Consider the following 27976-nt stretch of genomic DNA (forward strand, 5'->3'; position numbering starts at 1 on the left):
TCTGATTTCTCCGAAGCAAGACTGAGTCTCGCCGTGTGAGTACCTTCGAGGGAAGCGATGGTATAGAGAGTGGATTTCCCACTGCTGTGAGGTAAGTGGCACGACGTTCTTTGATCGCATGCTTCTCTGCCATTGGATCTGTTATCTCAGGTGTGGTAGCTAGGAGAGGATAAGGAGTATCGGAGGCTCTTGCTAGCGCAGTGTAGAGATGGGCGCGCGCCAATCTAAGAGCCTTCTCGTTTGCGTGAATACAGCAGTGCGCAGGGACCCAGTGGATGGTTGCGTCGTGACCGCATTAGCGGAGCAGGCGTGCCTGGTGCCGGATCTTCTGCAGTACGGGATCTGTGTAAACAACATTAGCGCATGCCCGATGGGCAGGCTGGGAGTCTGTGTACACATGATGGTGAACAGGGTAAGCTTCAGACGAAGTTGCCAGGGCCCACTCCAAATAATCTAGAATGGCCATTCGCTCTGCGCGGTTGCTATACATTGCTTCTGCTGATATATGATGGCATCGGTTCTGATTTTCATTTGTCTGGTCGTACCACGCAGTGCCATAACAAGTGTTACTAGTGCCGTCTGCAGAAAGTGGAGCGTCCGTGTATAGGATACGCTCAGTCAAGGGAAGTTAACTTGTAGTTTTTAGCATGCCTCTTGGCACATCGATCAATGTGCCGTTTAAACCGTCTAACATGTCCTGCCTTATTTTTAGTTTCTTTTCTACATCTTTATACATGTTAATAAAAAAATTCAGTATTCCGGATTTTTTACTATAATTACTGCTGCATACATGCAATCACGTTTATAATGTTATTATGCTATTATGTTATTGCGTTTACCGGTAATTGTTATTGCTTTACATGTAGTGTTTGCTAATGTCGTATTCATTTTCCATGTTGCGTGTATATTCCTGTCATTGCACTGGTGTTTCTTTTTCCCGATACCATTGTAATATGTTACCGTATTTCCCCCCTTACACAATGCCTTCTTGAAGGCCTGTAAAGTACATGTAAATAAATAAATAAATAAATATGCAAGGTGACGCGTTCGCTGATTATGGTCTATATCGAGAAGAAGTGGCTTGCCATCGGTGAGAGCCGTGATTTCCCACGGTGGCGTTTTGTTGGGCAAAATGGGCAATGTGTGGTTGTCGTACCTGAGGAGCATGAGTGTGTGTCGCCCGGACCAGTGAGAACGTGCGGGAAGTCTTGGGGAACGAAAAGCACCGTCCACTACTTACAACGAAACGCTTTATTCGAGCCGAGCTTGTGATGCCACAACGAGGATCAAGCTGTGCGGCTGCTGATGACATATACACATGAAAAAGATGTACCATGAATGGTGATATGCAGAGATGATGAAATTGAAAGTAAGGCATGTGTTGTGCTCACAGCATAAATAATAGGGAAAGAAGACGTGGTATAATCACGGCAGTTGTGTTTTTGAACATTAAATGAGAACTTGACACAATACAGATTGATTGCAATTACCATAACAGGTCGAACACTTCGATGGGTCGCAGAGTTCTTAAGGGGCATACAGGCAGACAAAGAGCTTTACTCACAAGGTCCTGAGAAGCTCTGCCCTAGGGCACATCTGCGGCCTGTCCCCACGTAGGGACTGGTAGGTTGTGCCTAACTGCCGCATCGTGGGCTCTCCGGACAGCCCAAGTTTGTGGCGAAAGTTTCGAGCTCTGGATGGCAGAGCTCCATTCTTCTTTTGTGATGCGATTGGGCGCCTGTAGCGAAGGGCATCACCAGAGCATGTGTTCTAGATTGCTAACAGTCCCACAATTGTGGCAATTAGCGCTAAAATAACTTCACTGAATCACAGTGTTCTATGTGATGCAAACAAATATCTCACTAGGAACACCTCGTTTTCCTTCCCTTATCATTGTACCATATCCCTCCATGTGAAAGCTTTCCTCCATTATACCTAGCAGTCAGAACTTATTCGGGCTTTGCTCCACAGTCTAATTTTGTTATTACCATTTACAGGGAAAATAAACGGTGGCTGTGTTCACATCTACACCGTAGCTGTACCTATGTTAAGAAAATGGCTTCACTTATGCCCACGATTCATTCATACCGTAAGTGTAGCATGATACCTTACGGCTGCTTTCCTACGACAAGCCCTGAAAGTCTGCTGCTTGAACAATGCAGAAATTTTAAGATATGTCGCGCCACTGCCTATTCTTAGTTTAGCTCCACAGTCCAATTTTGTTTTGCCATTTACAGTGAAAATAAACGGCGGCTGTGTTCACATCTACACCGTAGCTGTACCTATGTTAAGAAAATGGCTTCACTTATGCCCACGATTCATTCCTACCGTAGGTATAGCATGATACCTAACGGCTGCTTTCCTACGACAAGCCCTGAAAGTCTGCTGCTTGAACAATGCAGAAATTTTAAGATATGTCGCGCCACTGCCTATTCTTAGTTTCAGGTAGGCACCTATTGTCAAAAGCAAGCGAGGATAATAACTGGTTGCTATGACATTATATTGTTGGTACGGCGCTGTATAAAATCCCCATCGCAGACACGCCGGACTATGATGCCATATTTGCCTTATTGACGATTGAATTTACACGTGGAGCTCTACCTCAGCACCACAGAAGACTCACCTCTATTGGCCGTACAATGTCGGCGTTTACGGCTTTCCCCTTCGTCTTCTTTATAGTAATACTGGTGATTATGTAAGTCAACATGCAACTAATTTTGCGTGGTTAGACCTGAAAATAACAGACGGCATGCACTTGCTCAATCGTAACTATCTGCGGGATTCTCCTTTCGCTCTAAAGTTTTTCCGTTCCTTCATCGTGCACGTGTAGACCACAGCACTAAGTGAGGCCTTAAGCAACGTGCGTTTCTTGGGGTTTCTGTGAGGAGTTTAGCCACATTTACCTGGTTTGCTTTTCGCGTGGATAACATCCATACCTGAAAGCCGGTAATTACCGGCTCTTTTGCGTTGCTATATAAGTGCTGGCCAAACAATAGCAACAAAAAAAGATTTCAGTTGTCGACTTTCATTACTCTCCTTATTGCACATATGCAAGTGTTGCTGTCAATGCACAACAGTTTACAGCAAGACGCACGTTCACATCTTAAACGTTCATGTAGCGACTCCGACTTTGTTATGCATCTCCGCCTAATCTCGTTGCTTTACTGAGCATGCCTCCGCGTTTTTGAGCTATTACGACATATTGTAGCTTAATGATTTGTTAGTTTCGATGCTTTTCCCCTTATTATTTACCTTTTGCTTTAGGGTGAGCTTGAAAAAATGCTTTCTTACATTTTATTAAATCTTCCTTGTTTTCTTCCGCACCGAACTTAAATCTTTGTTGTTGTTTTCTCCGCTTCCACATCGATGTTGCGTGTAAACTCTGCATCATTGTTTATTAAATTATGACTTCATTTTAAAAACCCGATGGCCCAAAGGATTTGATCGGCTGCGTGATTTTGCTTTGTCACACATTTCCGTCTTAATTTTATCATTTTCATTTAGCCAACTTATAAGCAGTGGCCTTGATTGGCAGAAATAACAATGATTCACTTAATGGTTTAAGATCAGCAACTGCTGCCGTAATAACACTTTGTTCACAGTTTTACAGCTTACATGTAGCTTGAAGGCTCACGATTGCTTGACTTTTGAGAATGTGCTAATATACACACTTCCAACGGTATTAATTGCTCAGCCATGGTCCCTAATATTGCAAAAAGGTTTAGTACTTCCACAAAAATCTTGACCTTGGCTGCGTGGCACACTACGCTAAGGAGAAATTGAACAGAAACCTTCCTGTATTAATTTTTTTAAAGCCAGCGATATCTTTCTCACGTTACCCTACTGCCGATCATCATGCCATCCTGTGTAAGATGAGCGTAGGCCCCGGGGCGTCCGTCCCTAGACCAGCCATGGCTGCACATGGCACTACTCTCTCGGCTGAGCTAATTTGCTGCCCCTGCGCCCTATCTTGTAGGTAATACACGACGTGAGATATCCATCTCGCATCGCCCGAGATGGATAATGGCTTAATATGCGCTATCTCCTCGTCCGCCTAGTACTGAAGGTTACGTAATCTCAAGTTTCAGGGACGCGTTGAAGAGAGGGGTATCAAGAAGCGTTCGCTCCTCTCTGTTTGCGCATCTCCCTCACGCCAGCGTTGTAACTGCGACTGTTCGCGATCACCCAGTGAGATCTGTTCAGGCTTGCATATGCGCGCATGAAATCATGCTTGTTACTTTAATTAGTAATCCAAAGTGTACAGGAATTTGTACAGCCGATAAATGTAATGAACCTTCGTGTAGTTGTCTAATGCAGTGCTACGCTATCAATGCTTAGCATGAAACTTCAAATTGTGACGATGAAATCTCAAATTTCAAATTTTGAAAAATGAAACTTCAAATCTCTTTGACGTCAACACAGGCCACTGAGAAAGCTGCATTGGGAATGTGGCACCACGTATTATGCCCTAGTTATACGGGCAGCTTAACCGCGGTTAAACTTAACCGTGGTTAGCTCGCTCAACCGTGGTTAACGCGAGCCGCAGTCCTCCAGAGTTACACGCACTATCCCGATCACGGTTAATGGTACGATGATGCGTCGCGTGATCTCTTGCGTACAGGCTTCATTCTGAATATTTTTTCTTCGAAATTTGATTACAGTGATATAAAGATGTTATTTTTCAGCAAGATAATTGTTATATTTGAGAGTTTTAAAGTGTAATATGGCATTTTGTACGTGTAGGTTATTTATTTTCGATACTCCTGCTCTCAGTTGTGAGCATGCCTGGTGGGCTTACAACTATATAAAAAGTCAGAATTGAGGGTCACAAATGGGTAACTATAATATAAAATTAAGTCCACTGAACGAAAAGGTACAAAAAATTCTTAATGAACAAATGAACGTTTGAACTAACAAGCATTGGTTGCATAATTAAAGGGAGTACAACTTTACGCGAATGCACTTTGGAACTATACGCTTGCATTTACAAAAAAAAAAAGAATAATAAAGAAAGAAAAGGCAGTGCGTTCAAATGTTATTGTATGTGCGCTGCGATTTCACATTGCACAAATTATCACAAAAAGGTGCATGTTAAAAGTACTGAAGTATAAGTTTAAAAGCAGCGCCATCAAACTGGACAAGAAAGTGAGACCCACGCAAACACACACCGTTTGTGTGTGTCTCACTTGTCCACGAGGGTTGCAATGTGGGCTTGTTGGTAATGCTTCTTCAAGGGGAGTACGGTATCACGATTAAAAGACGGGACAAAAGAAGACACATAGGGACACACACAGCGCTAACTGTAGGAAGTTAGCGCTGTGTGTGTCCCTATGTGTCTTCTTTTGTCCCGTCTTTTAATCGCGCTACCGTACTCGCCTTGAAGTCACTTGTCCAGTTTGATTGCGCTGTTCTTAAATTTTGAAATTTGTGCGTAGCCGTCATCTCTCTGTAGAGGCGTGCGCTTCCACTACTTGAGCGCAGAGCGGCCAGATTATCTTCCCAAATGGGTATCAGTGCCTCAGTTGTCCCGTCAGCCCAAATGATACGCTTTCGGGAAGATATCTGGGAAGCGCCAGCGCTGCACTCGGGAGAAGTACCATCCGCTATTTTGCCCGTTTCGGAAACGTCGGTTACACTAAACCAACGTTGCCAAGCTCGGTTGGAGGTCAACCGCGGTTAGCGGCCTAACTGCAGTTTCGCTTGCCATGCAACCGCGCTAACTGCGTTTAGCGATAACCGCCGTTACGTTAACCGCGGTTAAGGTCACCCGTCTAACAGAGGTATTACTGTTCTCCAATAAACTTTGTCGGCGACTTGGAGCACTGAGTATGCGCCACTCGTTCTGTGTCGCATTTCAAGAAACGTCAATGACAGAAGCTTGGGTCAGTGGGTAAGTTTAAGTAGGGATGTACCGGTTCTTAATGACCCCATTTAACGTTAACTTGGGTAATTGGTATGTGCCACTGGGTATGTGCAGCTCTACGATGGCAAGAATGATGTAGATGATCGGCGCAATCGCTCCCGCGTTACCCGTGGACTTTGCGGTGGCACCGCTGGGTAGCTAAGCGTGTGCCGTAAGAAGCGCGAGTGAGCCTGGCTGTACACACGTTTTCGCCTTAGAAATACAATGTGTCGCTACATTTCTTCAATGCTAATCATCATTAACGCCGACGTTTATCTTGAAATGGGTCCTGCGTATTTGTAGGTAGCGATTATTTTTCCGAACGAAGTAAAAAAATAATAGTGCTAAAAAAACGAAGACAAAGAGACAGTGCACCAGATAGGCGCTGGACTTGAGACTTGAAGCGACAATGAGTTTGATAAGTGCGATTGCGGTGTTATGCTTGGCTTTTTCTGGCAATACTGTTGCACCATTATTTTAACTTCCTCGTTTGGAATCAACCTGACAGAAAAAGCTTCTTGTTGAGCCTTATTTTTCCTATTAACCTGCTGCTGCTAATGCAGCTTCGCCATGGTTGTCGAAGCAACAGGCAGCTTCAAATCCACAATGCACATCGGCAACTTTCATTTCAGAACTTCCCGCCGATAAACTACCGGAAGAGGACAAACAAGTTGTCGCAACGCTTAGATCACTGATGAATGCCATTCGCATGCTCCTCAGCAAGCTAAAAACGCCACCAGCGCAGAGTGCACTTCAGGTACTGGATGCTCCAAGTCCAGTACCTGCAAGCCTTGAGTAGATACCGCAGCTCATGCAATACAGTCATTTTGCACTGAAGTCAGACAAGCTTCGATTTTACGGAGGAACACCAGAGGATTGAGGTCCCGCATCCTATTCTTCCGTCAATATATTTTCACAAATTGGATTCCCTGACGTCTTATAACCCTATTGTCCTGGCAAGCTGCATAAGGAAAGTAATGGGAAAAAATTATTCCTACACGCCTGGAATGGCATCTTGATCGCCACAATTTGTACTCTCACTCCATGACAGGTTTTCGGCGAGGCAGTTCATCAATAGACAATGGTATTGACCTCGCAACACTCATACAACAACAAAAATGACTGAAGCGCATATCAGCGGCGCTCTTTCTTGATGTGAAAGGGGCGTACGAGAATGTTACAAATGAAGCAATTGTCGAGTCATTGGAGGCTGTTGGAATGGGTTGCCGAATATTTCCAAAGATGGCCGAAGATGATCATAGATGGTCGGTGACCGAAGATGGCGCGACTGCCAATTATTTTACACACGGTGGCGTCCCACAGGGCGAGGTACTGAGCCCTATAGTCTTTTACCTAGCCATGATTGGCCTTGCTAAGATAAAATTGTAGGGCTTCATATAAATGCAGCAAGACCACTGTTACCCCCGTGGTTCCTATGACAGCCACAAGAACGCCTCACGATTCCAAGAATTACGAAAATATCCGTTATTCAACAGCGGCTCGTTAGTTCACACTGCCATTACTGAACAAGCCATATGAACAAAGAACGCCCATTTATACTGATGGATCTGTCTCAGCCACCAACTCCAAGACAATTTACCTATCCATGTACGCTGATTGTATTTGTCTTCGGACTTCTGCGGTGACTCCTCTTCAAGTGCGCGCACGAATTAAGCGGGAAGCCACCCTAACCTCTTTGTATCTCCACAAGCAAGACGTCAATATGTCCATCGAAAAAATGCGCGTTAATCGCGTTTACGCGCAAACCCATGCAGTGTACCCTGTTTCTCTCAATGGCCAGGCTATTAAATACCAAAAGTATCACCGCTTTTTCCATGTGATAATTGGCAAGGACCTTTCATGGAGCCCCCACTGCATTTACCTCAAGCGGCGACTATTTTCGATTGTACATATAGTGAGGTTCCTGTGCGGAAAAAACCTAGAACACGCTGGTATGGTCCATGCTGCAGCTGTACAGAGCACTGCTTCTGGGCATTTTACGGTACAGCTTGCCGATTTTGGCGAACACAAGTAAAGCAAACATTCCTACCCTAGAAAGTTTACGAGGCCAGGCTCTACGGACATGTCATGTACTACCACGATGCGCCTCGACTCACGCAACCATCATGACTGCGAGAGACTACTTGGTTCCAACGTATATACCGATTGGCCACCTTAGAGCCCACATTCAACATCTGTGTCGCGTGCCCAGTCACTGTATTGCTGTTTTCCCAGCACAAAGACCTCAAGCTACTCTTTCCAAACTTGTTTCGACACATCAAGGCTACCTCTGTAGCAGCAAGACTACTGTATACCATTTATACCGATTGATCTGTCTCAGCCACCAGCTCCACAGGCGCTGTAATCACACCGGCCTTACAAGTTGCAATTACTTTCAGAGTGTCCCATATAACGACCTCTAGTGCAACAGAACTTGCCTCTCTACGTCCCGATGTTAATTACATCGCAGAAGTCAAACCAAGGCAGCCCTTCAGAGTCTGCAGTGAGCCTTACGACGCAAGACTCATGAACAAATGGTGTTTGAGACCAGAGAAATTCTCCATCAAGCACCCATAAAGCCATCTTCCAATTTCTTCCGGAGCACTGTGGCATCGTCAGAAATGACCGTGCTGATGATGCCGCCCGTGGAGAACATAAGGAAACCCTGAAATTTCATATACCCTATTCAAGGACAGATGCTACGAGGGGTCTTCCTTTACTTTCTCAAACCAAAACTGCAATTTTGTGGAACACCCTCATTTTCTCCAACTGCCGTCTCAACCGGCTGGATGCTACACTCTTAGTTAAGTCCTGAATAGCGTCTTCCGCATAGTTGGTACGTTCTCGGTTCATTGCAGACTACCGCATATAAGTGTTCTTTCAAGTGAGATCATGCGTCACCCGCTCCTTATGGCTGTATGCGGCCAATGAGCAAGCGCAACATTTATATGAAGCCCTACCATTTGGCGCCCAAAAAGCTCGCACAAGTGTTGAGAGAACGTCGCTAAGCGAAAGGTGCAAGCAGTGATGAGGGAGCAGCTGTGAGGGAGAAAGAAAAGCGGAAGGCAAAAGGAGAGAGCGAATATACTAAGAAAAAAGTCGTCGCCTCTTTTATTTATTTATTTATTTCATATACCTCACAGCCTCCAGAAGGAGTATTGCGTGAAGGGCGCGGTACAGATAACAATTGTGGAGCAAATACATAGTTTTTGTTGAAATAATAAACAAAGAACGCGAATTAAACAAAGATAAAAAGCAAGGAAGGTAAACGAACAGTAGTTAGCTTTTCAGTATACAGTAAAGCAAACAACCTTAGAACAAATGCTTACATAAATAGATAACAATGAAGTCAAAAAGTTACTAAGAAAGAAGTCGTTGCCTCTATGCGTAGCTTTGATGGCGAAGGAGGAAAGACTGCACCGGCCGGGAAAGAGCAAAAACATGGCTTGAATCGGAAGGACGAAGCGATTCCTTTCGGTGGCAATTGTCGTGATTTTTTTCTACCAGCGACGTTATGCGACTGTGTTCGCGCTGTGAAGGCATCTGGCCGCGTCGATGAACGCTCTCGGTGATGTCAGTGATGTTCCATTCCGCCAATGTCCCCGGAAATTGTAAAAGGCCAGTGAAACTTCGACAACTCGTGGGAGTGCGACCACAGGGCGATGGTCAGCGGCGGCGGACCTACATATGCGCTGCATCGTCGGGCCCTAGAGCTGCGAACCAGTGTTGATTCGGTAAGTTGATTTTTGCTTACCATAATACTAAATGTTTAATTTCTGCCATTGCAATATTATAAGCCAGCAGATAACGAATCTCTGTGATTAAACGTTTTAACGTGTAGTACTAATGCGGACACGTGCATTGAAGTTTCGGCATGTGAACTACCTATAACTGCAGGCGTCGTTGGGTTTCAGTTTCCTCAAGTTGCATTGCTGCTGGCGATATTTTTTTTTTCTTGCATAGCCAGGTCAGGTGTCCTTTCGTTGAAATGTCATGCGCGGATATTCACAAGGGCTTGCGTTTTATCGCGCCGCTAGTAATCGCGTGTAGCCTTCTAACCATGAAATTTTTCGTTTTTTTTTTATACCTTTCGTGGACATAGCGAAATGAATTCATTGCATTTCGTACTTTAAGTTTGTCGAATGACGGGTTTATTTTGAACAGTTTTCTGGTGTGTTATGCACTTTCCTCGGTGTAGTGTGTTGATTTGCGTGGTTTCTGGCTTTCCTGTTCAAAGCGTCGAGTTCACTGGAATTCAAAGCCTAGTTTAGCTCGAAGCTTCATTGACACAAAAATAATCATTTAACGCCTACGACGCAGCAGCAGAAAAGTAGTGTCGGTTTGCGCTAGAAACAGAATTTGCCACGATATCGCTTGGAGAGGAACAGTACACTCGTTACTTCTAGAAGGAGTGAAGTTCTATGCCACTGGCAAAATTTCAGCGCCGAGACATCCCGCGTCGAGCAGGCAGTTTCAATTATTATTTCAGACTGAGAAATCTGTGGATTTTTGTACTTTCATCGTTTCATAACGTCAGAAAGCAACGCTGCATTGCTCAAAATTATGAAGGAACCAAACAAACATATCAGCAAGTTGTACATTTTCCTTAGGTCTATTAACTGCTATATGGTGTTGATTTTCAGCTATGAGGTACCCACTAGCCCGAAAATAGGCCTTAATAAGACTTTTCTTATGAGCTTTTGTTTCTCGGATTATCAAATTTCTGCAATTTCTTCTATTCTCGCCTAACTCATTTTTTTTCTATACAGGATTCAAGCGGGAGAGGTCAACGCTAATAACAACGCCACCAAAGAGGCAGAACTCCCTGCCCCCCAGTGCAAATATAGAGTGGACCACAGCACTGGTAAGCGAAAATCAGTCCCAGAATAGCTGTTCACTGCACTGCTAAAAGATTATATGCTCATAATGAAGCACACGAAGAAAAACCTGATATTTCGCCAGCATAAAAGTGTGGTGGGGGGCAGAAAGCGACAAGTGTTTGCTGGATTGCTCACACATGAATGACATTCAAGCAATCGCACGTGCTGTACTATCACTACACACATTCACGAGCCCTCTCACTCATTTCTGCTGATTTCACAAGAGTGTGTAGTCACTGAATTTAAGTGAGTAAATGAACGAAAGTGTGGCTGAATGCCAGTAAGGATATGGAACATAAATGAGCGCCCCTGAGCACCATCTCACAATGTGGACAAATTATTACCTGCAAGTGTGAAGAAATGTGACTGAGAAATAAACCGTAAGCCCAAACGCATTGAATTGATTTCTTAGAGGATAAGTCTATGGGAAATGTCTTTGTGCAGAATGTGGAGAACGCAACTGAGTGCATTTTGCTCGCTTTAGCTGCTTCCTCAAAGTATTACGTGTGTTCGTCTATTGCCAGAGCTTTAATACTTTGTTTACACTATGCATGCACTCATTAAGTAGGCTGGACTTTGGTGCTAATAATGCCAGTGAAATTTCAAACAACGTGCTGTAACTTGAAAGGTCGGACACATACGCATGTTGTTCACAATCTTTTTATGAGTTATGCACATCTAAAGTGTGTGATACACAATGCTCTGCTTTCTGTAGCAAATCATCGCCACCTAGTTTTATAATGCTAAGATGGAAAACTAGGCGTGTTGGTTAGGCATGATCTGATGTGAAAGGCGCAAAATGACAAACAAAAAGATAAACATGCACCGGGCGCCTTTTATTTCCTAGAGTGTTCAATCAGAAAAAAAAATTCACTATTTTATAAAAGGAACACTATCACAGTTCATCTGTGCACATTCGCGTTCAGGTAAAGTAGTTCTTTTTGCGATAATGAGATTGATGCACCTATCTCACACTCATGCACCTATCACCGGCCTTAATGATCCTTTTGGCTTCGATTACTCATATAAACGATTTATCACGGCTCCTGGCAGGCGTGAAAATTTGGCTTACGTTTGCAATATCTACAGTGAATTGCCAGGTAGCCCTCTCTCTCATTTTTTTATGTTGCCTCGGCCCATCATATACGCCCATTGCTCAGTTTTTCCCACGTATATTCCCCCACAGGTCAAAGGAATTTCATAAATGGTGCCCGCGTGACAATCGATGTATTTATTTTCGTGATTTGTTACACAGGCCAGTGCCTAGCAAGAAAAAAAGGATTGGTCATTTTGCAGTTCCTTGAAAGCTTGCACGGGGCAGAAAACACCACCTTTACATTAGCTCACTCGGCAATTAGCTCACTCATAAATTCAATGAACTTGCCAACATCCCAGTTGGCAAGTTCAAAACTTCTTCAGGAGTTTTTCTGCTACGAAAACTGGCACAAGTTCGGGGTAGCTTGCCCCTACTAGTCGTTCAATCTGCTTAAGAAAACTCTCCGCAGCTTGATGTGGGCAGGACTTGAAAACGTTCAGCAGGTATATGTTAGCCATGTTACATTTGACTAGATTATTAGACTGGCTTGACCATATTTGCCGTCGTCGTCTTCACGTCTTTCGCATCAGATTAGCTTTATAATGCTGACACGTGCGCTTGGAGGAAGGAGGAATAAAGGTGGAAAGACAAACAGGTTAGCCAGTGCAAATACAAGTGACCTACTCTGTGCTGGGGAGAGGGTATAAAGGGAATGAAAGGACGCAGGAGAGCCGAGATTTAAAATAAAAAGGAAAAGAATGTGTGCACATCAATACGATGCAGCGCACCATAGCAACAGCCCGCATGTCAAGCAACAAGGCAACGCAAGGGTGTTGAGCCCAGTCTCAACACTGGTTCTCCCCCCAACAAAGTGCAAATAAGTGCAGTCGAGTTTGGCTTTCTAGCCGCACCACACCACAATGTGGGCCGTCACATAAGAGATCGCAGATCTTTGTTTCACAGCCTTTAACTTGTATTTAACTATTAACTAGTAATTCGCCTTTAACTGGTATTGAACGAAACATAGCCTTAACATGGCCAAGGTGAAACAGTTTCTGGAATTGTCTAACATTGAGATGAATTGCTTTTTCCTTCCAGGTAGGACTATCGATTAGAGGTCCAGGTCTGAACATATACGAAGGATATCTAATGAGTTTTTTATGATGAAGCAATGAGGTCGATATGAAATATACATTTGAAAAGGCTTCTTTTTTCTGCCATTGGAAATGTACACGTAAAGAACTTCATTTACATGTCCCTGCATTCACCCAAATGCTGCGACATGTATGCGAAGTGGGCTCCAATGGACAAAAAAAAGAATTATATTGTCTTCCACGGGAGTTCGTCAATTCAAATGCGCACATTTTCTTGCAGCACTTTCATCATTTCATTTTTCGTGTTAGTCATGGATAGCTATCTTTTATTCGCTGCCAGCACTTCGCTGTCTAAGTTCCTGATTGCGTAATCTGTCTGCTGAGAATGCGACCTCACACTAAGTTTGGGATGCATGTGTGTTCAGTTCCTGATATTCTGTTTGACTATTATTTTACATAATTTTGGTTCTAAACAAAAAATTTTTAATAAACGAGAAAGTAACGAACTAAGAGGCCAAACTTCTGTTGGTCACAACCGTATCAAGCTCATGCAAGTTCATGCGTTATGCTGTTTTCACATTTTAAAAGGTACAGTCTTGAACACTGCCTATCTGCTTTTGTATTTCCTGTTGCAGTTTGTCTTTTACTTTTTACTGTCAGTGCTTCGTATATATGTGCTGATTCTATGTTGAGAACCTGCAGTGAAACTATGCTGCATACATTGTAGTACTGTAAATAAATCATTCTCCTTTGAAAAATATGTTCTGTGTCTAGGTCTGCATAAATATATCTGCATGAATGTACAGCAAGCTTTCAGATTGCGTACAAAGATGGAGTGGACATTCCCCTAGAGCATACTTCAGGTGGTAAAAGAAAAACATGTTTTCATTAACTGTGTTTATGGGTGCAGCTGATATAACAAATATAGCGAAGTCAGAGGCGCTAAACTATTGTACACGATACCTCAATCCTGATTCAATCTGTCCTTCGAGATAATTGGGTATGCAAGCATGCAGTACATCTCACCTCCTTACAACCACTGCCTGGCACACCTTACTTTGCATGACACACACACCACAATGGTGTCGCGGCCGCTTAATACAGAACCTCCAATTTAATACAGTGGACTTACACATGTATAAGTCGACTATATATATATATATATATATATATATATATATATATATAAGTCAACTGTTTTAAATTGGACGAGGTGTTTTAAGCGGGTGCGGCATCGTGTGTGTGTGTGTGTGTGTGTGTGTGTGTGTGTGTGTGTGTGTGTGTGTGTGTGTGTGTGTGTGTGTGTGTGTGTGTGTGTGTGTGTGTGTGTGTGTGTGTGTGTGTGTGTGTGTGTGCGTGTGTGTGTGTGTGTGTGTGTGTGTGTGTGTGTGTGTGTGTGTGTGCGCGTGCGTGTGTGTGTGTGTGTGTGTGTGCGTGTGTGCGTGTGTGCGTGTGTGCGTGTGTGTGTGTGTGTGTGTGCGTGCGTGCGTGCGTGCGTGCGTGCGTGCGTGCGTGCGTGCGTGTGCGTGTGTGTAAAGATCATCATCATCATCATCAGCCTAGTTATGCCCACTGCAGGGCAAAGGCCTCTCCCATACTTCTCCCCTGCTACGCTTCCCTTCCCTTGGAATCCAGTCCGTAACCCTTAATGACCATCGGTTATCTTCCCTCCTCATTACATGTCCAGCCCATGCCCATTTCTTTTTCTTGATTTCAACTAAGATGTCATTTACCCGCGTTTGTTCCCTCACCCAATCTGCTCTTTTCTTATCCCTTAACGTTACACCTATCATTCTTCTTTCCATGGCTCGTTGCGTCGTCCTCAATTTCAGCAGAACCCTTTTCGTAAGCCTCCAGGTTTCTGCCCCGTAGGTGAGTACTGGTAAGACACAGCTGTTATACACTTTCCTCTTGAGGGATAGTGGCAACCTGCTGTTCATGACTTGAGAATGCCTGCCAAACGCCCCCCAGCCCATTCTTATTCTTCTGGTTATTTCAGTCTCATGATCCGGATCCGTGGTCACTACCTGCCCTAAGAAGATGTATTCCCTTACCACTTCCAGTGCCTCGCTACCTATCGTAAACTGCTGTTCTCTTCCGAGACTGTTAAACATTACTTTAGTTTTCTGTAGATTCATTTTCAGACCCACCCTTCTGCTTTGCCTCTCCAGGACAGTGAGCATGCATTGCAATTGGTCTCCTGAGTTACTAAGCAAGGCAATATCATCAGCGAATCGCAAGTTGCTAAGGTATTCTCCATCAACTTTTATCCCCAATTCTTCCCACTCCTGGTCTCTGAATACCTCCTGTAAACATGCTGTGAATAGCATTGGAGATATCGTATCTCCCTGTCTGACGCCTTTCTTTATTGGGATTTTGTTGCTTTCCTTGTGGAGGATTACGGTGGCTGTGGAACCGCTATAGATAGCTTCCAGTATCTTTACATATGGCTCATCTACACCCTGATTCCGTAGTGCCTTCATAACTGCTGAGGTTTCGACTGAATCAAATGCTTTTTCGTAATCAATGAAGGCTATATATAAGGGTTGGTTATATTCCGCACATTTCTCTATCACCTGATTGATAGTGTGAATATGGTCTATTGTTGAGTAGCCTTTACGGAATCCTGCCTGGTCCTTTGGTTGACAGAAGTCTAAGGTATTCCTGATTCTATTTGCGATTACCTTAGTAAATACTTTGTAGGCAACGGACAGTAAGCTGATTGGTCTATAATTTTTCAAGTCTTTGGCGTCCTCTTTCTTATGGATTAGGATCATGTTAGCGTTCTTCCAAGATTCCGGTACGTTCGAGGTCATGAGGCATTGTGTATATAGGGCGGCCAATCTTTCTAGGACAGTGTTCCCACCATCCTTCAGCAAATCTGTTACCTGATCCTCCCCAGCTGCCTTCCCCCTTTGCATAGCTCCCAATGCGTTCTTTACCTCTTCCGGTGTTACTTGGGCAATTTCAAGTTCCTCTAGACTATTCTCTCTCACCTTATCGTCGTGGGTGTTACTGGTACTGTACAAATCTCTATAAAACTCTTCAGCCACTTGAACTATCTCATCCATATTCGTAACGATATTGCCGGCTTTGTCTCTTAACGCACACATCTGATTCTTGCCTATTCCTAGTTTCTTCTTTACTGCTTTTAGGCTTCCTCCGTTCCTGAGAGCCTGTTCAATTCTATCCATATTATAGTTCCTTATGTCCGCTGTCTTACGCTTGTTGATTAACTTCGAAAGTTCTGCCAGTTCTATTCTAGCTGTAGGGTTAGAGGCTTTCATACATTGGCATTTCTTGATCAGATCTTTCGTCTCCTGCGAAAGCTTACTGGTTTCCTGTTTAACGGCGTTACCACCGACTTCTTTGCGCACTCCTTAATGATGCCCATAAGATTGTCGTTCATTGCTTCAACACTATGGTCCTCTTCCTGGGTTAAAGCCGAATACCTGTTCTGCAGCTTGATCCGGAATTCCTCTAGTTTCACTCTTACCGCTAACTCATTGATTGGTTTCTTATGTGCCAGTTTCTTCCGTTCCCTCCTCAAGTCAAGGCTAATTCGAGTTCTTACCATCCTATGGTCACTGCAGCGTATCTTGCCGAGCACGTCTACATCTTGTATGATGCCAGGGTTCGCGCAGAGTATGAAGTCGATTTTATTTCTAGTCTCACCATTCGGGCTCCTCCACGTCCACTTACGGCTAACCCGCTTGCGGGAAAAGGTATTCATTATCCGCATATTATTCTGTTCTGCAAACTCTACTAATAACTCTCCTCTGCTATTCCTAGAGCCTATGCCATATTCCCCCACTGACTTGTCTCCGGCCTGCTTCTTGCCTACCCTGGCATTGAAATCGCCCATCAGTATACTGTACTTTGTTTTGACTTTACCCATCGCCGATTCCACGTCTTCATAAAAGCTTTCGACTTCCTGGTCATCATGACTAGATGTAGGGGCGTAGACCTATACAACCTTCATTTTGTACCTCTTATTAAGTTTCACAACAAGACATGCCACCCTCTCGTTAATGCTATAGAATTCCTGTATGTTACCAGCTATGTTCTGATTAATCAGGAATCCGACTCCTAGTTCTCGTCTCTCTGCTAAGCCCCGGTAGCACAGGACGTGCCCGCTTTTTAGCACTGTATATGCTTCTTTTGGCCTCCTAACTTCACTGAGCCCTACTATATCCCATTTACTGCCCTCTAATTCCTCCAATAGCACTGCTAGACTCGCCTCACTAGATAACGTTCTAGCGTTAAACGTTGCCAGGTTCATATTCCAATGGCGGCCTGTCCGGAGCCAGGGATTCTTAGCACCCTCTGCAGCGTCGCAGGTCTGACCGCCGCCGTGGTCAGTTGCTTCGCAGCTGCTGGGGACTGAGGGCCGGGGTTTTGTTGTTGTGTTCATATAGGAGGTTGTGGCCAACTACTGCACCAGGGTGGCCAATCCTGCTCTGGTGAGAGAGTGCAGTTGTGCATGAATCCGGTTCGTCGTTCGCACGGAGAATTGCATGCATTCCAGACAACAGAAAGCGCTCATTACGGCGGTGCTGATCATAGAAATGTCGCACAAGAAAGTGAGCAAATCGTGCTTATTCCAGGTTCATTCTGCGTCGGAGCCACCGACTTGGAAGGCTAGACATGGAACCGTTGTCAGCTTCGATACGCAGGCAAAATCAGGCCTCGTTATACATTTTCAAAACAGCTGAATCGTTATTTTGATGACAGTTCCCGTGGTAACCTGATGGCTCTATAGCGCTTCGGCCCCACCTGTCGCATCGGGACGGAAATGCAAAAACGCTTGTCACCTTTTGGGTGCGCGTTAGTTAACCCTAGGCGGCCACGATTAATGCGGAGCTCTCGATTACTGCGTCCCTCGTAATCCACAGTAGTCCTGCAATGCTAAGTCCCACAATATAAATTCTTTAACCATGCCTTGATTTCTTTCCTCCCTCTATTCTTCTAACCTCGACGGCACTGCAGGTATGGCCACGGTAGCTAGTGGCAACGTCACGTGCGCCCGGCAGATAAATAGGAGAAAACAAGCTAGCGTGTGCAAAGCAGTGAAGCTTCCGATATTTGCAATACAGTTACGGTAGGCTCACGAACGGAGATAGTGACGGGTCTTGCTGTTTCAAAATAAACACTGAATCAATAACTACAACAAAGTGGCATAAAAGGCACGGTAGGAGAGCATTATTCTCGGGCTTACAAAAGCTATATCTGTCAGTCTTACGGACGGGGCATCGTGCTGTGGACAGCGGAAGTGAATAGAAATATTCGCCGGTTGAACAAACTTGCAGACGTGCCGGCAAAATATGGCCCACTTATTCCAAGTCTCAGAATAATCGAGCTTTGTTACCGTAATGCCGTCGAAACAGCGCAATGTTGAATGAAGTGCACTTACCTGTTTTTGCAGGTGTGCATGTTGGCGGCGGATCATATTTGAGTGAACCTTGTGAAGGAATTTGATAGTTTCTCAGACAGAGCCATGTTCCCGGTTAAACAGCGACTGCAGTGAACAATCCGCACCATAGCGAATAAAGACAAAACATTAAAGAACAGCATTCGCCTGGCGAAGCAGTTTGTTTTCGCGCAGCTCCCATGCTCGGTCATCTTACCCCTTTTAGCCTTTCCACTGCACATGACAGCTGTGGAAAGTGGCATTCGTATACAACTTCTTATTTACATACATCTTTAATATCACGAACCACATAAGCATCAGCAGCAGTTACACGAAATATGTGTACCACACACGATTGCCGACGGTGCCCAATCGACATAGAACGGCAGCCTCGGAAGCACATACATGTACAAATAGCTATGCGAATCCTCCGGGTCACCATGGCGATGTGGTGTAGTGGTTACAGTGTTCGGTTGTTACGCGGTGTACCCGGGTTCGATTTCCAGTGTCTGTGTTTGTATATTCGGTATTTCGATGTTTGTATGATAAGTGTTACAAATTTACTGTGCAGTAGCTTTGAGATATATGTATGAAATCTCCTGCAAAATGGCTCTGGGCGCACCTTACCACAAAAAAAAGCATTTTTTCATGAAAATGCCGCCTAGTAAGCTGAACAGATTTGATCTGAAGTACCACATATAGCTTTGGTGTTACGCGTGGCGTTTCCCAAGCGGCCCTTCTCTGCAACTAATGGGGCCGTTTAAATCCGCGGGCTGCATAAAATATGCCGCTTGGAGTGAGCCAATAATAAGCGTCAAAATTTTGATCTACTTTCCGCGTTAGATGCGTTGTTTTGGTACATTAAAGCTGCAGATTCCATGGAAGTTCTGCCGCCGTTATGCAAACTTACTTTGCCGCCCTGGTGAAGGGTGGCTATCACGAAAGCCAACTCATTCCATATTGGAATGTCTGACACACCAATCTGTGAGTCGTGCAACTGTGAAGAGACGATCGTGCACGTGCAGTGTTTTTGTAATCTCTATGACAACGAGCACGTTTTTCGGTGGGTGTTATACCGATTAGACAATAGACCATTTTCAGAGATTGAGATCTTCGGGCCATGGCCCCACGCGTTACAGGCTTACAAAGCGACGCGGCCGCTGCTACGTTTCATGGGAGCGACTGGCCTCAGTGACCGATTACAACCGGGAAGCTCTGGACATCTGCACTTATTCACACCCACAGTATCTTCTTCCCTCCCTCTCCTTTCTTTTCTTCCTTTAAACCTCTTCCCTTCTGTAGAGTAGCAAACTGGACATGCGTCTGGTTTACCTCCCTACCTTTTCTTCCTTCCTTTTTCTCCTCCTCGCGCTTTTAAAACTCAAAATGCCCCACCTATGTTCTCATTGGAAGAGGCCACCCGACAGTACTGGTTCTAAGGTAACTGTGATGGTTTTCTGCGCAATATATACTGGCGTACCGTAATCATATGCATCATAAACAAAGTATATATATGAAAGATAAAGTTTAACTGTTTGTCAGCACACATTGCGGTATACCTTTAAGGCTAACTCAAAGAGACTGTAAAACTATGTTCGTGTTATCAGAAGTTCATGTAACAGAAGGCAATCAGCATCTGAGTGTTTTCGTCCACACTTGTATGTTACAGTGATGTCGTATTCTTGTAGTCTGAGGCTGCACCGTGCCAGCCGTCCTGAAGGGTCCTTTAGGTTAGCTAGCCAACACAACGCATGATGGTGGCTGACCACTTTGAATAGCCTGCCATATAGGTAAGGGCGAAATTTCGCTGTAGCCCAAACGATGGCGAGGTATTCCTTTTCGGTTGTAGAATAATTGCCTTCCGCTTTTGATAACGACCGGCTAGCATAAGCTATCACATGTTCATGTCCATCTTTTCTCTGGACTAGGACGGCACCGAGGCCTAGGCTACTGGCGTCAGTGTGGATTTCGGTATCGGCGTGCTCGTCGAAGTGCGCAAGTACGGGCGGCGACTGCATGCGTCATTGTAGTTCTTGAAATGCGTCGGCCTGCAGCGTTTCCCATTTGAACTCGACGTCACATTTAGTTAGCTGTGTCAGCGACTCAGCGATGCGAGAAAAGTCCTTGACAAATCGCCTGTAGTAGGCACACTTGCCAAGAAATCTACGCACTGCCTTCTTGTCGGTGGGCTGCAGGAACTTCGCGATGGCAGCTGTCTTCTGCGAGTCAGGGCGGACTCCAGACTTGCTGATGACGTGGCCTAGGAACAGAAGCTCATCGTGAGCGAAGCGGCACTTTTCTGGTTTCAGAGTGAGCCCTGATGACTTGATGGCCTCTAGTACTGTGGCAAGCCGCCTAAGGTGATCGTCGAAATTTCCGGCGAATACAACGACGTCATCCAAGTAAACGAGACAGGTCTGCCACTTCAATCCTGCTAAAACCGTGTCCATCACGCGCTGTAACGTTGCAGGCACCGAGCACAGTCCAAATGGCATAGCCTTGAACTCGTAGAGGCCGTCTGGGGGGATGAAGGCGGTCTTTTCGCGATCTCTTTCGTCGACTTCTATTTGCCAATAGCCAGACTTGAGGTCCATCGAGGAGAAGTATTTAGCGTTGCACAGCCGATCCAATGCGTCGTCTATCCGTGGGAGGGGGTATACGTCCTTCTTCGTGATCTTGTTCAGACGACGATAATCGACGCAGAAACGTAGGGTTCCGTCCTTTTTCTTCACCAGGACAACAGGGGATGCCCACGGGCTTTTCGACGGCTGGATGATGTCGTCGCGCAGCATTTCGTCGACTTGTTCTCTTATAACTTCGCGTTCTCGCGGCGAAACTCGGTAAGAGCTCTGGCGAAGTGGTCGAGCGTACTCCTCGGTGATTATGCGATGCTTGGCGACTGGTGTTTGTCGAATCCTCGATGACGTCGAAAAGCAGCCTTTGTATCGTCGGAGCAGACTTCTGAGCTGCTGTTGCTTAATCATAGGGAGATCTGGAATAATGTCGTAGTCTGGTTCGGGAACCATGGTCGTCGGGGTAGATGCGGCGGAATCCGAGAGGACAAACGCATTACTTGTTTCCAGAATTTCCTCGATGTACGCGATCGTCGTGCCCTTGTTGATGTGCTTGAACTCCTGGCTGAAGTTTGTCAGCAACACTTCAGTTTTCCCTCGATGCAGTCGAGCGATCGCTCTTGCGACGCAAATTTCACGGTCTAGCAGTAGACGTTGGTCGCCTTCGATGACACCTTCTACGTCAGCGGGTATTTCGGTGCCGACCGAAATAACAATGCTGGAGCGAGGCGGGATGCTTACTTGATCTTCGAGCACACTCAAGGCGTGGTGACTACGAGGGCTGTCCGGCGGTATCGCTTTATCTTCCGACAGCGTTATTGACTTCGACTTCAGGTCGATGATTGCGCCGTGTTGGTTCAGGAAGTCCATACCGAGAATGACGTCTCGTGAACACTGTTGGAGGATAACGAAGGTGGCAGGTTAAGTCCGGTCATGAATGGTTATTCTTGCCGTGCAGATTCAAATCGGCGTAATCAGGTGTCCTCCAGCGGTCCGAATTTGGGGACCCTCCCATGCAGTCTCAACCTTCTTCAACTGGGCGGCGCTGTGTCCACTCATTTCGGAGTAATCAGCACCTGTGTCCACTAAGGCGGTAACTGCGTGGCCGTCGAGAAGCACGTCGAGGTCGCTGGTTCTTTTTCTGGCGTTGCAGTTAGGTCTTGGCATCGGATCACGGCTGCGTCGTGTTGAACTGAAGCTGGAACGTCGCGTCGTCAAGTCGTCTTTCGTCGGTGTAGTCTTGGCTTCCTGACTTCGTCGGGACGGCGGCGGCTCGTTATTATGTCGTCGAGGTGGTCTCTTCGTCGTCTTCGTCGGCGGCGGAGGATCTTCGTCAGTTCGACGAACAGCAACCACACCTCCATCGGTTGCTGCTTTTAGTTTTCCGGATATGGGCTCGTAGAGCGGCCCCGGGCTGGGCCGGTGTATGGTCGGCGCTGCGGTGACAGGTAGCGGCCTGGTGACGGCGAACGGGACGGCCGTCGAGGCCTCCACTGAGTAGCGGCGAGGTAATCGGAGATGTCACGTGGGCACTCGCCAAGCTGTGGACGCGGCGCGTTGACGGCGAACCCTCTCAGTCCCAAGTCGCGGTATGGGCATCGGCGGTACACATGGCCGGCGTCTCCGCAGTGATAGCAGAGCGGGTGGTGGTCGGGGGCTCGCCAAATGCCCGTCTTCCTCGCGTAGGTGCGGTGGGCGATGGTTGGGCGTGCTGGTGGCCGCGGCGGCGGACGACGGAATTGCGGCGTTACAGGGCCCTGGCGCGGTCGCGGAGGGGTGCCTTGACGGCGTGCGACGGCGGCGTAGGTCATTGCTTCCGGCTTGGGCTGTGGTGATTCTGGTTGCACCTCAGGAACTCCAAGCGATCGGTGCACCTCTTCTTTCACGATCTCGGTGATCTAGGCCACTTGAGGCTGCGACGAAGGCAAGACCTTGCGCAGTTCTTCGCGCACAATGGCCCTGATGGTCTCGCGCAGGTCGTCGGTGGCCAGTGACTGAACTCCGGCGTAGTTTGTCGAGCTCGTGCGGCGGTTGAATTGCCGGTTCCGCATTTAGAGTGTCTTCTCAATGCTGGTGGCCTCGCGAAGGAACTCTTCGACGGTCGTCGGTGGGCTTCGTATCATTGCGCCGAAAAGTTCCTCCTTTACACCACGCATCAGCAGGCGGACTTTCTTCTCCTCGGACATTTCCGGGTCGGCGTGGCGGAACAGACGGTTCATTTCCTCAGTGAAGATCGCGATTGTCTCATTCGGCAGCTGCGCTCTGGTCTCCAGTAGAGCTTGGGCTCGCTCTTTTCGCACGACGCTTGTAAATGTTTGCAGAAAGCCGCTTCGGAACAGGTCCCACGTCGTCAAGGTGGCTTCTCGATTCTCGAACCACGTCCTGGCGGCGTCCTCCAATGCGAAATAAACATGTCGAAGCTTGCCGTCGCTTGCCCAGCTGTTAAACGTAGCGACCCTCTCATACGTTTCCAGCCAGCTTTCCGGGTCCTCAAATATGGAACCGCGGAACGTCGGTGGTTCCCTGGGCTGCTGCAGCACGATGGGGGACGCTGGGGCTGCCATTGGAGTTGCCTTGGACACAATCTTCTTGGTCTCAGGTAGAAGTCCGTGCTCCGCCGGCAGCTGTTGAAGACGGCGGCTTGCTCGATGTTCCGGGACGGCGCTGGTGTTGTCTTTGCGGTCCGGGCTTGAATTACGGCTTGTCGGGGGCGTCCGGTACATGAACGTAAAGCACCTGCACCAGATGTCACGTGGTCGTGACGTCAAAGACCACAGTAGCAATACTGTGAAAGGCAAAGCTAGATTTTATTGGGCGAACCTGTGCCCACAAAACAGGCTACACTTATAGCACAACGAGAGCGGCGAACACAGTCGGCGATCGTCGAAAATCTGATCAGCGGGCCAAGCGCATCGGCTTTTATACAGCAGTCGTCGAATGTTCCAGACTAATCGTTGGGACCCGCGTGCCTTCCACAAAGTTCTACGCCATTCGCGTCACGCGATGAAATCTGATAACACAAGGTTCGGTGACAACAGACAGCCGGATAGAAGCATCGATAACTTTCCAGAAACTTCGGATGCATGCAGGCGCGTACCGCGCTGTGCGATAACATTTGTTAGGCGGCGAAACGTGGTCGCCCGATAAAGATAAGTACACGTGTCAATATGAACACTGAATATCTCGGTATTGACGAAATATTCCGTCGCAACTATATTTTTGTTAACATTGTTCTAATGGCTGCATTATGGAAACAGAAACATACTCAGACAGATTTCTTCTTAATTTCGCCCCGAACACCTAACGCCGCTACGTCAACATGACGTCGTTATCTTCGAAGTATCTTTTTTTTTTTTCATATTTGGTTTGTAGCAGCTTGGCAATAGTTTTTATCACTTGGCAACTTCTCTCATTATCTCTTTTACATCAAAGCGTCTTTCACATTTACTAATAAAGAAATGACTGGGTCGGCACAAACATTTTCAAAACTCATGACGTAATAGAAAGCTGGCGCAGTAACCACAAGGTGGTGTCGCCACCCGTCTTTCGTTTTTGAGCCTCATGTGGCTTACCAAGCCCCACGGTATGAGCGAATTTTATGACATTGGTGAATGGCAATTTACTAATACAGTTGAAGCTATTCTTCTATTTATTGTCATATTAAGCAGTTGAGCTATTGATGCTTGCCGGCGCTGTGCGGCCTGAAAGTCGCAGTGTCGCCTGAAAGTCTAAGCAGCGATTGCGATAGGAAATTTGTAGAGAGCTATACAAAGTAAGGATAGTAGCTTTATTGGCCGTATCAATCCCTAAGCATCCGTTTATTCACTAAATTACCAACTATGGTGTCACGAGCGCACAGGAATACATAAACACATGTCATTCGATAAGCGCAGACACTCGCACATACAGCGTACGGCGCGTGACGAGGATGTTATCTCCCTTGGACTTAGTACCGAAAACCATAGCGGCACCGATGGCGACGGCAGAAATGCGCCTTCGCCTTAAGTGCCCTTGCAATTGCTATCACAACAAAAGACGTAAGAATGAACTACAGGTGCCGACGCCGCCTAGAAATTCATGCACAAACCTTCCGTGACGTCACATATATTGATGCCGTATAGCCTGGCCTAGTCAGCTTTTATCGGAGAAGATAGACTGTACGTTGTTTTCTAAAGAAGTCAAAGACTGAATACCGAAAGTTTCAAAAACCAAAGCTTGACTACAACAGCCGAGATGCGAAAGAATACATTGCAATCGGCGACGTAGGACTAACGTACCGATGCTGGGGTTTCGGCATGACATTGAAGAAATGAAAATTTCACCTTCATTCTTTCTTCAAATAACCAACCGACATGGAAATCAACGAAAGGGGAGTTCATCAACACTTATCAATCTTAACCGATTGGCCGTTTCGCTTCAGTATCCCTTCAATTATGATTTCCCCGTTGATAGTCCTGCAGGTTTCCACGTCATCGCTGACACTGGCGTAGCTGTTCAAAGCTACGGTACATGCTCACAGACAAATGTTCTTGGTGCAAGTTCACGGAAGCATCTACCATTTGCTTTTTTTGTAGTTAGCAGAGTCGCTTCCCTAAAACTTTACCGACCCGTGTCTCTCACTGAGACGACTAGCAACCGTCAGTAAAGACAGCAGTGGTTCCGCTTAACCGAATGAGTGGTACATGTTAAGCAGACTTTTTCGAAATAGCTCGATAGCAAACCAACCAAATCTTCACGCATTGTATCACATAGTGGAAAATTTCGCTTAACCAGGTTCCTCCTAACGAGAGTCCACTGCGTATTCTCTTACCAACAGGCACAGCCATATCCAGGCTATTGAGTACTGCAACCAGACGGTGAGCATTTTTTATATCTTCTGTTACTTCGAAGCGCCTTGTATTAAAAAGTCGTACCGAAAGGAAAAAACTGACCTGCCATCCCGGCGCTGCGAAAGTATGTCCAGCCAAGCTACTGAAAAGCACCACTTAGGGAGTTATGCAATGCTTGATGGCTTTAGAGTAATGGTAGTAATGCATTTTAAGAGCAATTGTAGAAATGGGAGTGATAGTAATTTTGGCAGCACGCCGCCACCCAAAGCAGGGCTTCAACAACACTGAAATCAATTGCTAGGCTGGTAATGTTATATACGAAACGCTAGGGGCCAAACAATGAAATCTTCCTTACCTCAGTAAGGAAGCCTTCATTGCGGTGAGGCTACCTTATGTCCCTCTGAAAGCTTCTTCACTGAGGGGCCCTCGGTGAGGGCTTCGTTAGTGCTTCCTCAGCATAAAGTAGCTCCAAAGCTACCTTCATGCGTCCTTACGCCACTCCTGGCCCTGAACGAACGCTTCACCTCACTGCTTAACAACGTGACCTTTGCTTGCGCATGCGCGCTGTCGCCCACCTGCGGAGAAGCGCGAGCACGGCACGTCTTGCCAGGCATGTTCGTTTCAGTCACGCGTGCGGCATGAAAGCGTTGCTAGGCGTTACTGGCGTTACTAGGCGTTGCACGACGCCGGCGTGCCAGTGTTGATGGAGCACATCAAGTTTTGCACTGTAATGCGCTACTTGATTTAAGTTTAGTAAACAAAACTAGAAGAAAGCGTCCACGCTTCTCTATATTAGCTCTTCAATTTAAAGATTGTGCGACGATACAACATTTTTTATTGAATAATGGTGTTCGCGTAAAGCTTTTAAGAAATAATCTCGAACTCAGGCATGCGGCAACCGCTCCTTACGTGAGGACGGGTGAAGGGAGCTTTCAAAGTACGCTTGCTTCCTCCATCGGTCCCTCGCTGTAAGGCCTCACGTAAGGTTAGGAAGCGCTCGAAGGAAAGGAACATTTCATTGTTTGGGCCTAGGAATGTCACTCCCAGCAAGCTGCCGTGGCGACGCAAGCTGCAGTCGCCTCGGCAGCTTGCGCAACCACAATCATTATCGGGAAGTGCATTGGGGGAGCGCTATGTGCTTCGCACTGTTACAAGGAGTGCCTTGTCATCAATACTGTACTTCGGATGTTTGTTTCTAGCTTGTTCTTTACTAGAACGCATGCGGTTCTGTATGTTGCATCCGTAATGTCAAAGAATGTATGCACTGTTCCCTTTGATGAGTGCTTGTAGCCTGTGTCTTACGGGGGTACAATCATTGCATGTCCACTTGCTTACGGGGGTATGAGCCGCTGATGAGTCACTAGTTGTAGCCTCTGCCATACGGGGGTATCAGCCATCGTACTGCCCTGCTACCCGCTGGAATCAGCCCACCTTTTCTTTCTGTTGACGTTACGCCACGAACAAATACCGGAATCCTAGCCATTGATCGCTTTGCTGGAAAACAGGCGAAATAGCACTATGGAGCGCGCGGGCAGTATGGGCTATAGCCTATGAGCATGCCTATGAGGGACACCGTCTTAGGTGTCTCCTGATTAGTTCAGACTAGAACATGCACCTATATTGAAATACACGAGCATTGTTTTATTGCGTCCGTATGCTGTAATGCTGCCGCCATGGCCGGGATTTTAACTCGCGACCGGTGATCACCAGCACAGTGTTATAGACGCTGAGCTACCGCAGTTGGTGGTAAAACAAGTCGAGCATCACACTAAGTCTTCTGTCCGCTACATAGGTAGCTAGCAAGGTCTTACTGCGTAACTACTACTGACCATCAAGAGTTCATCTATTCATGTGCTTATAACTTTCACATTCTTGTGCGCAACATGAATACTTCTTTTTTTAGAAATTAGGCACGCCAACCAAACTGCTGTCTTAATTTTGCGGTATTAAAAAAGGGCAAAGAAGCAGATTTTAAAAAAGAGCCTGGAAGGATGCAAAGTATGGAAGAGCAAGGAGTGCTAGGTTAGAGCACGGCGTTTGCCAAATTGTTCAGAGCAGCGTGGCCTTAAAGTTTCGTTTTTTTTCCCAGAATGAAGTAAGATTTTGCATAACGTAAACGCAAAATATGTTTTTGGAGTGACCGTGAACTAGCGTTCGCTCTACCACAGATACGAGTACCATTGAAGTACAGATAGAGTTCAAATTAGTTGCGAAGAGTCAGTCACAAAGGCTTAGTGCGCTTAACGATGAAG

General features: G+C 46.2%; 1 long non-coding RNA gene across 1 annotated transcript in view; it reads left to right on the plus strand.

Annotated features, from left to right (window-relative positions):
* The first annotated feature begins 2497 nt into the window (after positions 1-2497).
* Positions 2498-27976, plus strand: part of LOC140216739 (uncharacterized) — a 42060-nt gene continuing 16581 nt past the window's right edge. The window contains exons 1-2 of the long non-coding RNA XR_011893408.1: positions 2498-2695; positions 25712-25751. This is a non-coding gene — a long non-coding RNA (uncharacterized lncRNA). The remainder of the gene's footprint in view (positions 2696-25711; positions 25752-27976) is intronic.

The sequence above is a fragment of the Dermacentor andersoni genome, chromosome 3 (assembly GCF_023375885.2).
Source record: "Dermacentor andersoni chromosome 3, qqDerAnde1_hic_scaffold, whole genome shotgun sequence".
NCBI classification, from domain to species: Eukaryota; Metazoa; Arthropoda; class Arachnida; order Ixodida; family Ixodidae; genus Dermacentor; species Dermacentor andersoni.